Genomic DNA, 15,000 nt, shown 5'->3' with positions numbered 1-15,000 from the left:
AGTCTAGCATGTTCTCGGGCGATAAATAAGGTCCGACCAGCCCCCAAAACACCTCGGCCCCTGCACAACATGCAACCTATTGCATATGCAACTCCCTCCAGTATGGCTCCTCCTCCTCCTCCTCCTCCTCCTCCACAGTGTTTAATAAAGGCTGAAATTGCAATTTTTGTTTTAATAAATGTTTGTCAATCTTTATTGTCTTGGGCTACTAGGAATGACACAGTAGAATACTTGTTTGCATATGCTAGTATTAGCTGATGTACCGGGCGTTGCTCGGGATGAAAAGGGAAATGTGATGACAACCCCCCCCCCCACCCACCCACCCACCCACCCACCCACCCACCCACCTATAGGGCGGATGATGCAATCCCGTTCAGAATAAGCCATCACTTGGGATCATAGCAGTGTTTTTCATCCGGCGTGGCACATAGTTATAAGGGAAGTGTTCTGTTATTCAAATTTAAAGCATGGTTCAGAAGGATAAAGTACAATAAGATTGGAGTTTGTGATCATATATTTACATGATATGACATGAGGTATATGCTATGAATGACAACTGTTATACATTTTGAAGTGCTTCGTGTTACACAGCATTTTATGTTCTGCCATCAGGTGTGCAAATAAGCAGATTATTGGGATTGCCAACTCTCGAACGCCCTACCTACAGCTGGCCAAGTGACAACACTGGCTCCTTCAGGTTTAGACCTACAGCATCCAATGACTGACCTCGTGTCTTGTTTATGCTCATTGCAAAGCTCAGCTTTAAGGGGAATTGAAGCCGCTTGAAATCATGTTAGCGTGCATCCAGACTGTTCCAGATCTGTCCAGATGCTTTTAAATCATGTAGTTGGTGTCAGTAACCCATGCTTTAAATTTGACCAAAATCGGCCCCAAAATTAAGAAAGTTATATGGGGGGGGGGGGGTTGTTCCCCCAAGACCCCAACGGCTTGATAACTATTTTGAAGTGATGCAATTAGCACCATTAGCCTACGTTTCAAATTTGATCCAGATCGGCCCAAAAATAAGGAAGTGAAAAAACTTTTTAGGGGGGGTGGGCTTATATATGCTTTTAAGAAAATCTAATTAGCCTATGTACGAACTCTATGTTAGCTTGACCTCTGTGTCAATTTCATACTGATCTGTTCACTGGTGTAAATATTCCCTTGGAACAAATATAGAAACAAACACACAGACAGGGACGCCATTGTCATTTATATAATAGATATCATTATTATTATTTTTTTTTTTTTTTTTTTTTTTTTGTTTTTTTTTTTTTTTTTTTTTTTTTTTGCTCTATCACAGTCCTCCAATTCGACTGGGTGGATTTATAGTGTGGGGTTCCGGTTGCATCCTGCCTCCTTAGGAGTCCATCACTTTTCTTACTATGTGCGCCGTTTCTAGGATCACAACTGCTCTGCATGAGTCCTGGAGCTACTTCAGTCTCTAGTTTTTCTAGATTCCTTTGCAGGGATCTTGGGATCGTGCCTAGTGCTCCTATGATTATGAGTACGATTTCCACTGGCATATCCCATATCCTTCTTATTTCTATTTTCAGATCTTGATACTTATCCATTTTTTCCCTCTCTTTCTCTTCAACTCTGGTGTCCCATGGTATTGCGATATCAATGAGTGATACTTTCTTCTTGACTTTGTCAATCAACGTCACGTCTGGTCTGTTTGCACGTATCACCCTATCCGTTCTGATACCATAGTCCCAGAGGATCTTTGCCTGATCGTTTTCTATCACTCCTTCAGGTTGGTGCTCGTACCACTTATTACTGCAAGGTAGCTGATGTTTCTTGCACAGGCTCCAGTGGAGGGCTTTTGCCACTGAATCATGCCTCTTTTTGTACTGGTTCTGTGCAAGTGCCGGGCATTCACTTGCTATGTGGTTTATGGTTTCATTTTTCGTATTGCACTTCCTACATATGGGAGAGATGTTATTTCCGTCTATCGTTCTTTGAACATATCTGGTTCTTAGGGCCTGATCTTGTGCCGCTGTTATCATTCCTTCAGTTTCCTTCTTTAGCTCTCCCCTCTGTAGCCATTGCCAATTGTCATCGCTGGCTAGTTCTTTAGTCTGTCTCATGTATTGTCCGTGCATTAGTTTGTTGTGCCAGTCCTCTGTTCTGTCTGTCTTTCTCCTGTCTCTGTATATTTCTGGGTCTTCGTCTACTTTTATTAGTCCTTCTTCCCATGCCCTCTTTAGCCACTGGTCTTCACTGGTTTTCAGATATTGCCCCATGCTCTGTTTTCGATGTTGACGCAGTCCTCTATACTTAGTAGTCCTCTCCCTCCTTCCTTTCGTGTTATGTATAGTCTGTCCGTATTTGCTCTTGGGTGTAGTGCTTTGTGTATTGTCATATGTTTCCTGGTTTTCTGATCTATGGTGCGGAGTTCTGCCTTCGTCCATTCCACTATTCCTGCGCTGTATCTGATTACTGGCACTGCCCATGTGTTTATGGCTTTTATCATATTTCCGGCATTGAGTTTTGACTTGAGTATCGCCTTGAGTCTCTGCATATATTCTTTCCTGATGGTGTCCTTCATCTCTTGGTGTTTTATATCCCCTCCTTCCATTATTCCCAGGTATTTGTATCCTGTCTCATCTATGTGTTTGATGTTGCTCCCATCTGGTAGCTTTATCCCTTCAGTTCTCGTTACTTTGCCTTTTTGTATGTTGACTAAGGCGCATTTTTCTATTCCAAACTCCATCCTGATGTCCCCAGATACAATCCTTACAGTCTGGATTAGGGTATCTATTTCCTTGATGCTCTTACCATACAGCTTGATGTCGTCCATGAACATCAGATGGTTAATTCTGTTGCCTCTTTTCTTGAGTTGGTACCGGCATCCATCTTCTGTAGTACTTTTGTCATGGGAATCATGGCTACTACGAAGAGTAGTGGGGACAGTGAGTCGCCCTGGAAGATCCCTCTCCATGATGATTAACCTCTGCTAGTCTTATTCCAGAGCTTGTAAGTATTGTATTCCAGTTGCGCATTGTATTTTTGAGGAAGCTGATGGTGTTTTCCTCTGCCCCATATATTTTCAGGCATTCTATTAGCCATGTGTGTGGTATCATGTCGAAGGCTTTCTTATAGTCTATCCATGTCATGCTTAGGTTGGTTTTCCTTCTCCTACTGTTCTTCGTTACCATTTTGTCTATGAGGAGCTGGTCTTTTGTGCCCCTACACTTCCTTCTGCAGCCTTTCTGTTGGTGGGGGATGGTGTTTGTCTTCTCTAGGTAGTTGTATAGCCTTTCACTGATGATACCTGTTAGTAACTTCCACATTATTGGTAGGCAGGTGATAGGCTATATTTCCCTTACTCTTGTCTTTTTGTACTAAGGATGTTCTTCCTATGGTCATCCATTTGGGTGCTTGGTGATTTGAGATACAATGCTGGAGTTGTTCTGCTATTCGTGGGTGTAGGGCCTTGAAGTTTTTGAGCCAGTATCCATGGACTTCATCGGGACCTGGGGCTTTCCAGTTTGGCATTTTCTTTAGTTGGTGTCTGACTGTGTCTGTCGTGATCTCTGTGAATCTTTGTTTTATTCTCCCTGTTTCTTCTTCCTTGACTTCCTGGAGCCATGTTGCATGTTTGTTGTGTGCTCCATATGTTTTCCCAGAGTCTCTTACTTGATTCGGCTTCAGGAATTTCTGGGTGGTTGTCTTCCCCTCTTAGTTGGCTGTATAGTCTTTTCTGGTTGGTTCCGAATAGTTTGTTCTGTTGGTATCCCTTATTCCTGTTCATGTACCGTTGGATCTTATGTGCTTTGGGCTTAAGCCTCTGTTTTACATCTTCTATTGTGTTGTTTAGTCCCCTCTCTTGCACTTTGTATTTCTCGTTGAGTTCCTCCCTTGTTTTCTTGCTTCTTAGCCTTTTTTCTGCCATCTCTTTCAGTTTACTTACTCAAGTCAGATCTCATCACCATGATTTGCTTTTCCAGGCGCCTTTTCCAAGGAGGTTGCTGTTTTGGTTTCTGTTGGGTTGGTTGTCCTGGTGGTGTTGGTGTTCGAATCCCCATCAGTTCTGCTACTAATCTTGCTCCTGAATATGTCAAGTTATTTGTTTCTGTGATACTGGTGGTGTTCTCTGTATCTGGCTCCATCCATTGTCTAATCTTTTCTACCCATTCCGTCCTCTCTGTTACTTCGTCGGTGTTTCTTCGTGTGTTGTTGTTTGATACCTCATCCTCCCTGTCGTCTTCTGTGGCATCGTCTCTCAGTTCGTCTTCGTGTAATTCGTTGTCGTGTGACATTTCCCTTTCCAGTTCTTCTCTTTCTGTTGGGGAGAGCCAGTTCTTTTTCTTTATGTTTCTTACTTGGTCTGCCAGCCTCTGCTCTGTTTGGGGGGTGTTATTCCTCTCATTCCAGATGTTGACCAATCTTCTTCTATATCCTCTCTCTGTCGGGTTGCTTCTGATGTAGCATCTCCATATTTCCTTATTTTCTTCTCTTGTCCATTTCTTCCTTTTTGCTTCTGTAGCTCCAATCTCAGGCTGTTGATTACTGTCGTTGTGGTGATCAGTTGCTGGATGACGACCTCCAAGTACCTGACCGTCTTCCCCTTCAATTGGGTTGAATACCTGGTTGCCGGACGAAGCTCCTCTGTTGCCAGAGGTTCCATTTACGTCGTTGTCGTTTATTCCTTCATTTCTTTCCATCATTGCTGAGTTTTGCTATTTAACCCATAGCTGGACCCTACCCCATGAGGGATAGGTACTCATTTACAGCTGAGTAGACTGAGGAAATTATGGTAAAGATCCTTTCCCAAGGAATCAACGCCGAGGAGAGCGGTCACCCATCCAACGACTGACCAGCCCAAATGTTGCTTAACTTGACTTAAGTCTATTAACGACCTAACCCACTCCTCCACGGCGCCACATTATTATTATTATTATTATTATTATTATTATTATTATTATTATTATTATTATTATTATTATTATTATTATTATTACAAAACAGGTCGAAAAGCCTGACACTTTAAAGACAAAATACAGTTACAAAAACAATTTACAGAATGTGGAATTTCTTTCACGATTAGGATAAATAATAACCGAGAATTATATGAATTGTCCTTATATATATATATATATATATATATATATATATATATATATATATATATATATATATATATGCACACACGCACGCACACATGCACACAACACACACACACACACACATATATATATATATATATCATATAGATATATATATATAGATTATATTATATAAAATATTTATATATATAATATATTTGTATATATTTATATTATTTATTTATTTATTTATTTACTTATTCATTCATTTTTATATATGACTGGTAAAAATGTTCTGTTACAACAGAATTCCATCTGATAAAAGAAGTCCATTACTTTCTATATTTTGGCGTTTCAATGGGCTCCTTTTATTTGTTAAAAGATCGCATTTGTAGGCCTATTTCAACACGCCTCTTCAAGCCACAAAAAACAAAAAAAAACAACATTAAGGGCAACACAGCGTTCTGTCTGCGACTTGCACTTACGCAATCTGACAAGCTTGCATAGAACAACGTAACACGTAACAAAAGACACGGGAGAACGAGATAACAAGCATATATATAACTTCAGAAGACGCTACCGAACCGTGGTACTTGTCCAGAACCCGTCCAACTCGTTTTGTGCAGCCTCGAGTTATCTTGGGTCAAACCAGTTCGAGAATCGAGATGCCTCAGTCTAGAGGAAGTTGCATGCTTTGTATGTTCGCTGAGGATTCCCCTGGCCAGGTAATGCCGTCGGTGCACCTCACGCGGTGCACTATAGGCATTACTTCTGGTCTTTGCAGCGTTCCTTGGCCCCTAGCTACGTCTGTCATTTCTTGTACTGCACCTCCGTGTATATTCGCTATCTTCTAATCTGACTTTCCACCCTCTTTTAACAACTGATTCCTAGTGCAACTGCGAGGTTATCCTCCTGTTACACCTTTTAAAACCTTACTGTCAATTTCTCTTTCAAAGGTGAATGACCTCACATGTCCCAGAGCTTCGCACTTTGGCCCAAGCTCTATTTTCTATTCTGATATAAATATGGGAATTGGAATATATAAACTTCAGGTCAAAGGATTAGCAAGAGCTGGAATCTCTGTTGAGGTCACTGAAATCGGTAGAAATTAAAATGACAAAAAGGCAACAAAAATGTCTTTTAATGTAGTATCTTGTATTTGTCTTAATTCTGAGTTACAGAAGAAGCATACAGAAAGGATACAGTACTTGTACCACAACTGATGTTTCATAGTAAATATCTGAATGCGAACTAGCATAAAATGTTGCATATTCTGGTATTCATAAAATAAACCATTCCAATACATTACTACCCATATTACATTTTTGGAGTAAAGGAGAACAGAATAAAGAGCTGAAAGGTAAATTGTGAGTAAAAAGCTTTGAAAGACGTAACAGGAGGAAAACCTTTCGCAATTGCATTATGAAACTATTATTTAGGAGAAAGTTGAGGAAAGCCCGATGGAAGTAGAAGAATATGAACGGAGGTGCAGTAAGAGGAATGAAAATGGGTTGCAGCTAGGGGCCGAAGGGACGCTGCAAAGAACCTTAAGTAATGCATGCAGTGCTATGCGTGGGGTGCACTGACGGCACACCTATCTATCCCAAGGGGGCGATAGAAAAGGTCACTAAACCCCTGGTGGGTAAAATCGACGATTGGAAGAGGGAAGGTTATAGAATTGCGAGAGTTTTAGTATCTTGTCATTGTTTCTTGTATTTATGTATTTTTCGTTCTTGTTCAAGATTCTATTCAAGATAACATAAATATAATATATATATATATATATATATATATATATATATATATATATATATATATAAATAAATATATAAGTATATATATACTATATGTATATAAATATATGTTTATATATATTGTATGTATATATATATATATATATATATGTGTGTGTGTATATACATATATTTATATATATATATCATATATATAAATATTTGGATTATGAAGATACAAACATAATGAATACATTTCATCAGTTCTTGCATTCTATTCAAGATAGCATATATATATATATATTATATATATATATATATATATATATATATATCATATGTATGTATGGTATACATATATTATATATATATGTTTATATATATAGTTTGTATGTGTATATCATATATATATATATATATATATATATATATATATATATATATATCATATAAATAAATTTAATTATGAAGAAACAAACATAATGAAAACATTTCATTCATTTCTTTGCCTTTATTTTCATTCATTATGCGTTTCTGAAATTATGTATTTCTTTGTAAAACCCTAGAATATTATAAAGAAAGGTTCGTCTCTATTCTTAATTAGCGCACTGAAAGGAAAAAAAAAAAATGTCCATTGACACGGACACGTACATACACTGGGTGTGAGAGAGATTAGAGAGAGAGAGAGAGAGAGAGAACTATTTGATAAAAGCAACGTTTTATATATATATATATATATATATATATATATATATATATATATATATATATATATATATATATAGTATATATTTACTATATATGCATACATAAAGGCATAGAAAGCAATCAACATGCGCAGGAGACGTAGTATGCCTGCCTCTTGAGGAATGCAAATGAGACTAAACTTATTTGCCTCTAAAGGGAAAGTTTGCATTGCTGCTCCAGACGTTTAAGGATTAACTTCTCTCGTCTTTGAACTTTGAGATTTAGCCTAAATCGAACTTGCCCCGGTGGGGAAGACAGTGGAGAGTAGTGACTTTAGATGGGTAAATGTTTTACATAAAAGTTAAAACGCTTAATTAAGGTAGTTCAATCTTTTGTTAATGGTTGCTGCATGTTGAATGTGGATGAGTGATCTGTTTTTGTGGTATAAATTGTAGTTCGTGTAGTTTCTCTTTTTTTTGCTTGTTCTATTGACTATTCATTTCCAAACGCACACAAGTAAACATCCACTGCAGACGGGGTTGGATGTCGATTCTAATTACAAATACCCGAGTTCGACAGTAATTTGTAAGGTCGGAATCGGTATCAACTTATACCTCACTTGTTGGCCGAGTCGATAACGACACAAGTCATAATTTCGCCTCTGTCCGCTGGGCGCTGGTTCGAACCCAAGAGAGAACGAAATTATTATCGCCTAAAAAACTCCCCTACGGTTAACACATATGAAAATATATTAATTCCGAGGTAGAGCGAATTAGATATAAAAGGACATTTGTAGCTTGATGCATGTATATGAATCACGGTGATGTGATAAAAATTCATACACACAAATATATATATATATATATATATAATATATATATATATAGATATATATATATATATATATGTGTGTGTGTGTGTGTGTGTGTGTGTGTTTATTCATATATATATATATATATATATATATATATATATATATATATATATATATATATACATACATATTCATGTTAGTATGTCTATACATACGTACGTATGATTGTATGCATAGTTAATGTTTTTAACTTTCACCGGCCGATCTTATAACTAGTTTTATCATTATTTGAATTTATCATAGGCTTCCCATTTTGTTAATACGTGATGTATAACAAAAGTCAAAACTTTATCAGTACAAAATAATAATAATAATAATAATAATAATAATAATAATAATAATAATAATAATAATAATAATGACAACCTCTTTACAGCTGGAAGAAACCAGGACAGAAATAACAGCTATTTTAATGTGATCCCCACCATACTACCAGGGGAGGGGGTGTGGGGCTTACAGTCCCACCCCTCATGTAAACTGATACGAAACAAGTTGATTAATCCCTGGCTTTCTTACTCTTTTTCTTGTATGGCTGAGGCAAAGGTAAGGAAGTAAGGAACTAGATATTTCTGTGTGGATGAGGAGGCGTCTGCTGTTGTATGTAGGGGTGACTGGGTAAAAAGGGCTGACAAAGAGAGAGTGAGTGTGTTGCCGTAAGATATTTTTGATTACTTGTAAAATCATGATGAGAGAGAGAGAGAGAGAGAGAGAGAGAGAGAGAGAGAGAGAGAGAGAGAGAGAAAGTAATAGTTTCCATTAGATATTTGCGAATACTTATAAAAACGTCATGATAGAGAGAGAGAGAGAGAGTTGTAGTTGCCATAAGATATTCGAGAATACTCATAATAACATCATGAGAGAGAGAGAGAGAGAGAGAGAGAGAGAGAGAGAGAGATAGTTGCTATAAGATATTTGCGAATAATCATAAAAACATCATGAGAGGGAGAGAAAGAGAGAGATTTGCGAATACTCGTAAAAACATCATGTGTGAGAGAGAGAGAGAGAGAGAGAGAGAAGAGAGAGAGAGAGAGAGAGAGAGATTGATTCTTCTCTTTTGGAAGCGATTTGTAGCTGTAGCAAGTAATATATTTTTGTTAAGCAATATTACTCGTAAATTAGACAGTCGTGCCTGTCTTTGTGTCTGCTTATGCCATAGACAGCGAGACGGCCATGGGGGGAATACCAAGAAAGCAGAGAAGCCGGTAATCTGTAAATTAATTGAATTAAAACTTGCTAAGTTGCTCAACACGATTAATATATATATTATATATATATATATATATATATATATATATAAATATATATGCATGTATGTATGTATGTATGTATGTAGATGTATATTAATACGAATTTACCAAGGGGAATCTACATTAATGAAAGGGTTAAACTGGAGATACAAGTAACTTACCTTATATAATGCAAAATATCAACCTCTGGCCTTGAAATCGGGCAAAAACATATTCAATTGAATACGGTTGAAGGCTTGCTTCAGAAGGTGAGGACTAAGTAAAATCTGGGGTTTAACTTAACTATCATTTACAAAAGAGGATTAGATTACGAGAATGTTTAGGGTAATTGGGACCAAATACACCAGTCCCTCACTGTAAGATGAAAAGAGCAATGCGTTGTGTTTTCTGGAATGGAACCCGATAGAACTCCGCTTAGAAGGGCGCCGTAAGAGAAGGTGTGGTTGGTCAGCCAATATTGCACACAAGTTGATGCACAGAAACCACAGCTGACTAACTCATAATCTGTAATCGAAAACACCCACAATTACTTCCCTTGAATGAGGCATCTGATTAAGGCATCAAAGAGTTGCTCAGAGGGTGCCTGGAAATAAGCTCCATTCTGGTAATTCACAATTTAACAATTTACGTTACACTTCACTTAATGGCTTCACAACTTCGAACAGCACAAATAAAAAAGGGTAGTACAGGCTTCACTGTAGGTATATTGCACAATGAAAAGGAAACAGAAATACAGTAATAGGCTAACACCAAAGTGACTGACTAAAACCTTAAAACGTGGCACTTTACCATCGTCAGGAGGGTTGTTCCTCATACTTCAGGGGCCCAGGGATAGGCGAGGGGGTAAGCAAATTAACTCACTAGTCCCACAGTATGCCACATGCTTAAGAGGGCAGTTCAAGAGAGGAAGGTGGTAGGACAGGCGTCCTGGAAAAGCGTCCGGCTAATTCTGAGAGTGAGCCTGCAGTAGCAGGAGGAAGATTAAGCCAGCCTTATGCTGGCACGGGCTCTTGCTTTTCAGCAGCCCGTAAAACTGTTACTTTACCAACTGTACTTGTGAGAATAAGCCTGTCGTTTCAAAGCCTCTTACAACCTTTGGATACCACAAGGATCTTGCGTCCAGATGGCGTTAGTGGGCATCTTGCCCGGGCATGGCGACCTCGTGGCCCACGTCCTAAGATGGCGGCGCCCACATTTATTGATCTTGTGCCTCTTTGGCAGCTGGTTTGCTTCGGGCGAGGATTAGCATTTCTCCCAGGTCTGCGCCTGGCATTATGGTCTGTCGGCAGTCAAGGGAAGAGGATTAAAGTAGTTTCCCCAGAGAGAGAGAGAGAGAGAGAGAGAGAGAGAGAGAGAGAGAGAGAGTTGGTGGTAGAGGCGAATTATACCCACATGCTTTGATTAAAATGAGAAGAAAGAATTTTCTTTTCCGTTAAGATTACTAAAGGCTGGAGAGTTCGCTTGAGAAAAAGGTTTATCCTCAGCAATATCCATCTATCTATCTAACTATCTATCTATCTATGTATATATATATATATATATATATAGATATAGATATAGATAGATAGATAGATATATAGATAAATAGATAGGTAGATAGATAGAATTATGCATAAACTTCATCTTAATAGAGGAGTCTTTAAAGTCTTATATTTATACGTACAGACATACACACACAATATATATATATAGTATATATATATATATATATATGTATATATATATTTATATATATATCAATGAAACACGGCCTGGAACAGAAGGAAGAAATGACCGAAAAAAGCGGAGAATGTCTTCCATTGGCGCAATTAGGGCTTGCAGTATGTAAGCTCTTGTCGACATCATGAGAACAAGTTCTTTGCTGTCAGCGCAGGACTTGGGAACACGGAGCCGACGACCGCAAGTTCGGTTAATGGATGAATAAGTAAATCCTTTCTTGCGGTGATTAGTCGAAATTTAGTTTATCATCATTTAAAAGATATCGCGCTATATTTCATTACCATTTTTTAACCACCGTAATTGACGAATCATGATAGATTTAGATTATAATACCAAATTATTTTTGAAATATGAAATACAGCATCTCTTTTGGGAACAAATATTTATATGTTCATTTCATTTGAAAGTGTGAGTAAATTTTGCATTGAAGACGTGTGCGGTTACACAAATAAACACACATACATGTATATATGTACACACACACATATATATATTTATATATATATATATATATATATATATATATATATATATATATATATATATAGAGAGAGAGAGAGAGAGAGAGAGAGAGAGATTCTCTCTCTCTCTCTCTCTCTCTCTCTCTCTCTCTTTCTCCGAGGAGGAGGAGGAGCAGGAGGAGCAGGAGCAGGAGGAGGAGGAGGAAGAGGAAGACGAAGAAGAGCAGGAGGAGGAGGAGGAGGAGGAGGAGGAAGCAGTGTCATGGCGACCCACATGTTCTGGTCGGCTGGGTCCAAATAACCGCAATTTCGGGCGTGCTCAAGAAGTGGTTCCCGGACGAGAATCCTGCGAAGGAGGTGACGCTTTCGTTGGGACATTTCTTTTTTGTGTGGAAGGTAGGGGTGGGCGGAGGGACCTTCCGCCTGATTCCTTTATAGAGTTAATTAACGTGGTTTATTCAGCGTGTAAGTGTGTGTTGTGTGTTTGTGTACATGTTTGCGTTTGTTTGTAATGAATAACACTGTTGCTAGGAGCTGTGTTGATACAAATGGAGGATAGGTACTTATATGTGGGCTCTCGCTTGGTCCTAAGCCTAAAATTTAAAGTAGATGGGAAAACAATAACCAAATCCCCTTTTTAGATGTCTTAATCATCAGAACTAATAACAACTACAAATTCACTGTCTTCAGGAAAGCGACATTGTCACTTTCATACATACATTTTTGCAGCTATCATGACAATTCAGTCAAACTCGGCATAGCAAGTAACTTATTTCTTAGAGCCCTGAGAATTTGCTCCCCAAGTTTTCTTAAAAAAGTCCTTGAGACAATCAGAAATAAACATATCCTGTTAAAATACCCAAAGCACATAATAGAAAAGGCCATTCTCAAGCAAAGAACATTTTTTATAAACCCAAAGAAAACAAAGAAAAGGAAAAAGTTACAAATAAAATCACAATACCTCACATGGATAATTTACAAGAGAGCACACTAACTTTAGGCCACCCTAACCTTTCGTCTTCACTTATCCAAATACACTGAGGAAATCCCTAATTAGCTTTCAACAGAAACCAGTTTTTAAAGACGTAGGAGTCTATGAAATCCCCTGCATGGATTTTGATAAGTCATACTATGGATTCATAGGAAAATCTCTCTTGGAAAGATTAAATAAACAAAAGCACTCAGTTAGATATGGACTACATAGTTCGGCAATTTTCCATCATGTAAATAACACGAACTTTACCATGGACTGGAACTCGAATTTTATACAAAAGCAGCTGTCGATACAAATGTCAGATGGTAGAATCTTCACCGATAAAACAAGATAATAGGATCAACCTTTCCAATGGAGCCTGGGACTCTAACCATACAGACAATATCTTCCTTAAGGCAACGATGAAGTGGATTAAGACAATTGACAGAACCAGCGTCGGATTAGAAGTTACCCCAGGGCATGTCTCCCACTATATATTTCGCAAATGTAACTTCTTTTGTCATTCACTACTTAAAAAGGGTGGGAGGCACTCTACCGAAATGTGGTCCTTAGCTTTAAACAAGAGTGTTTTAATGGGCCTTTCATACTTGATAATATTATATATATATATATATATATATATATATATATACATATATATATATATACATAGTAATAAGTATATATACTATACTAAGTAATTTTAGATTTAACTGAATGAATACATAATGATAAATGTAATTATTATATAAAAATAAATGATTAAAAAAATATATATAGAATATTATAGAATTTAGATATATATCATATATATATTATACTATATATAGTCTCAGTAATTGGGCGGCTACTTGGAAATCTTAGCTTGATGATGAATAATAGTGCCAAGACTAGGAAGAACATTCTTTAATATTACGAGCTTTCGAGGTTTAAAACCTCATCTTCAGGCTGAAAAAATGACAAGGATGAGAAATCACTAAAAATTACATTAAAATGAATTGTCTGATTAAAAGCTTCAGTAAAAACATAAAATAAAACGAACGTCACATACAAACTAAAAATTAAACATTACGAAAAAACTAAAACAAAGCGCAAATCATACAAAAACAGAAATAAAAAGAAAATAATATGAAAGGTAAACAAACTACACTCAAAAATAAAATGGCTAACGACCCACTTTGTGTATCTACTATGAAACTATATGATAGCTAGTTGAATACCGGACGAGTTGTTGTTCAATTCCGGTTTCATTTTCTTAATAAACAGCGACTCTGAAATTAAAAGGTCCAGTCTATTTGAGCAAAAAGACAGTACTCTAAAATCTAGGTGAGTGAAAGGATGGTCCTGTGCTAAACTGTGATCCCTTATGGCAGAAAATGGTGGTTTAGAAAGAGGAAACCTAGTTCTAACGGAAAGACCTCTGTGTTCCAAAATTCTGTCTAAGCCAGCGGGAACTGGATCCCACGTATCGCAGACCACACTGCGAACAGGTAAACAAGTAAACGACACTCGAATTAAGGTCCACAGGAAGAGCAGGCTTCTCCCTCAAAAGTGATCCTACAGTAAAAGGGTTAGTAAAAACAAATCTGAAACTAACTTGAGGGAAACTATGCTTAAGTATTTCTTGTAACTTTTTTCGTACCAAGTAGCTACTATGACCAAGAAAAGGCAATTTAATGTACTTGACATCTTTACTAGCAGTACTGTACACCGGTCTGGGGCAAAATTTCTCATCTAGAAAATTTTTCAGAACTTTGTAAAAAACAAATACGGGATAAGAATTTTCGGAAAAATAATTCTGGAGGAAGACCATGTCTTGATGAAATAAATTAAAATCACAACAGACATTGTAAGCTCTATTTATCATAGTACGTATTGAATTAAGTTTAAACAGCTTTGGTGAAAAACTAAGATAATTCAATCCCAAGCCAGTAAAAGTAGTTTTCCTATAAACGGAAGTCTCAAATTTACCTCTATTTCTGTGTACCTGAACATCTAAAAATGACAACATATTATCCTGTTCTGTCTCACAAGTAAAAGAAATATTAGGATGACGAAAATTAAAATATTCAAAAAATAAATCCACGTGTGAACGTTCCCTAAACACGTGGATGACACTTTCCTTGTGTTTAAGGAACGTTCACACGTGGATTTATTTTTTGAATATTTTCATTCTCGTCATCCTAATATTTTTTTTTCTTGTGAGACAGAACAGGATAATATGTTGTCATTTTTAGATGTTCAGGTACACAGAA

The 15,000-nt window shown here is 37.2% G+C and overlaps 1 protein-coding gene across 2 annotated transcripts in view; it reads left to right on the top strand.

Moving 5' to 3' along the window:
• LOC135203032 (uncharacterized) overlaps window positions 1-15,000 on the top strand; it is a 339,686-nt gene that overhangs the window by 316,502 nt on the left and 8,184 nt on the right. Inside the window, exon 1 of one of the 2 annotated variants that reach the window (XM_064232613.1) lies at window positions 12,044-12,168. The exons of the other annotated variant lie outside the window; for it this stretch is intronic. The gene's annotated coding sequence lies outside the window, so the exon portion shown is untranslated. Of the gene's footprint in view, window positions 1-12,043; window positions 12,169-15,000 lie in introns of those variants that run through there. 2 annotated transcript variants of the gene reach the window in all.

This window comes from Macrobrachium nipponense, chromosome 33 (genome assembly GCF_015104395.2).
Source record: "Macrobrachium nipponense isolate FS-2020 chromosome 33, ASM1510439v2, whole genome shotgun sequence".
NCBI classification, from domain to species: domain Eukaryota; kingdom Metazoa; phylum Arthropoda; class Malacostraca; order Decapoda; family Palaemonidae; genus Macrobrachium; species Macrobrachium nipponense.
This window is presented reverse-complemented; position numbering and strand designations above follow the sequence as displayed.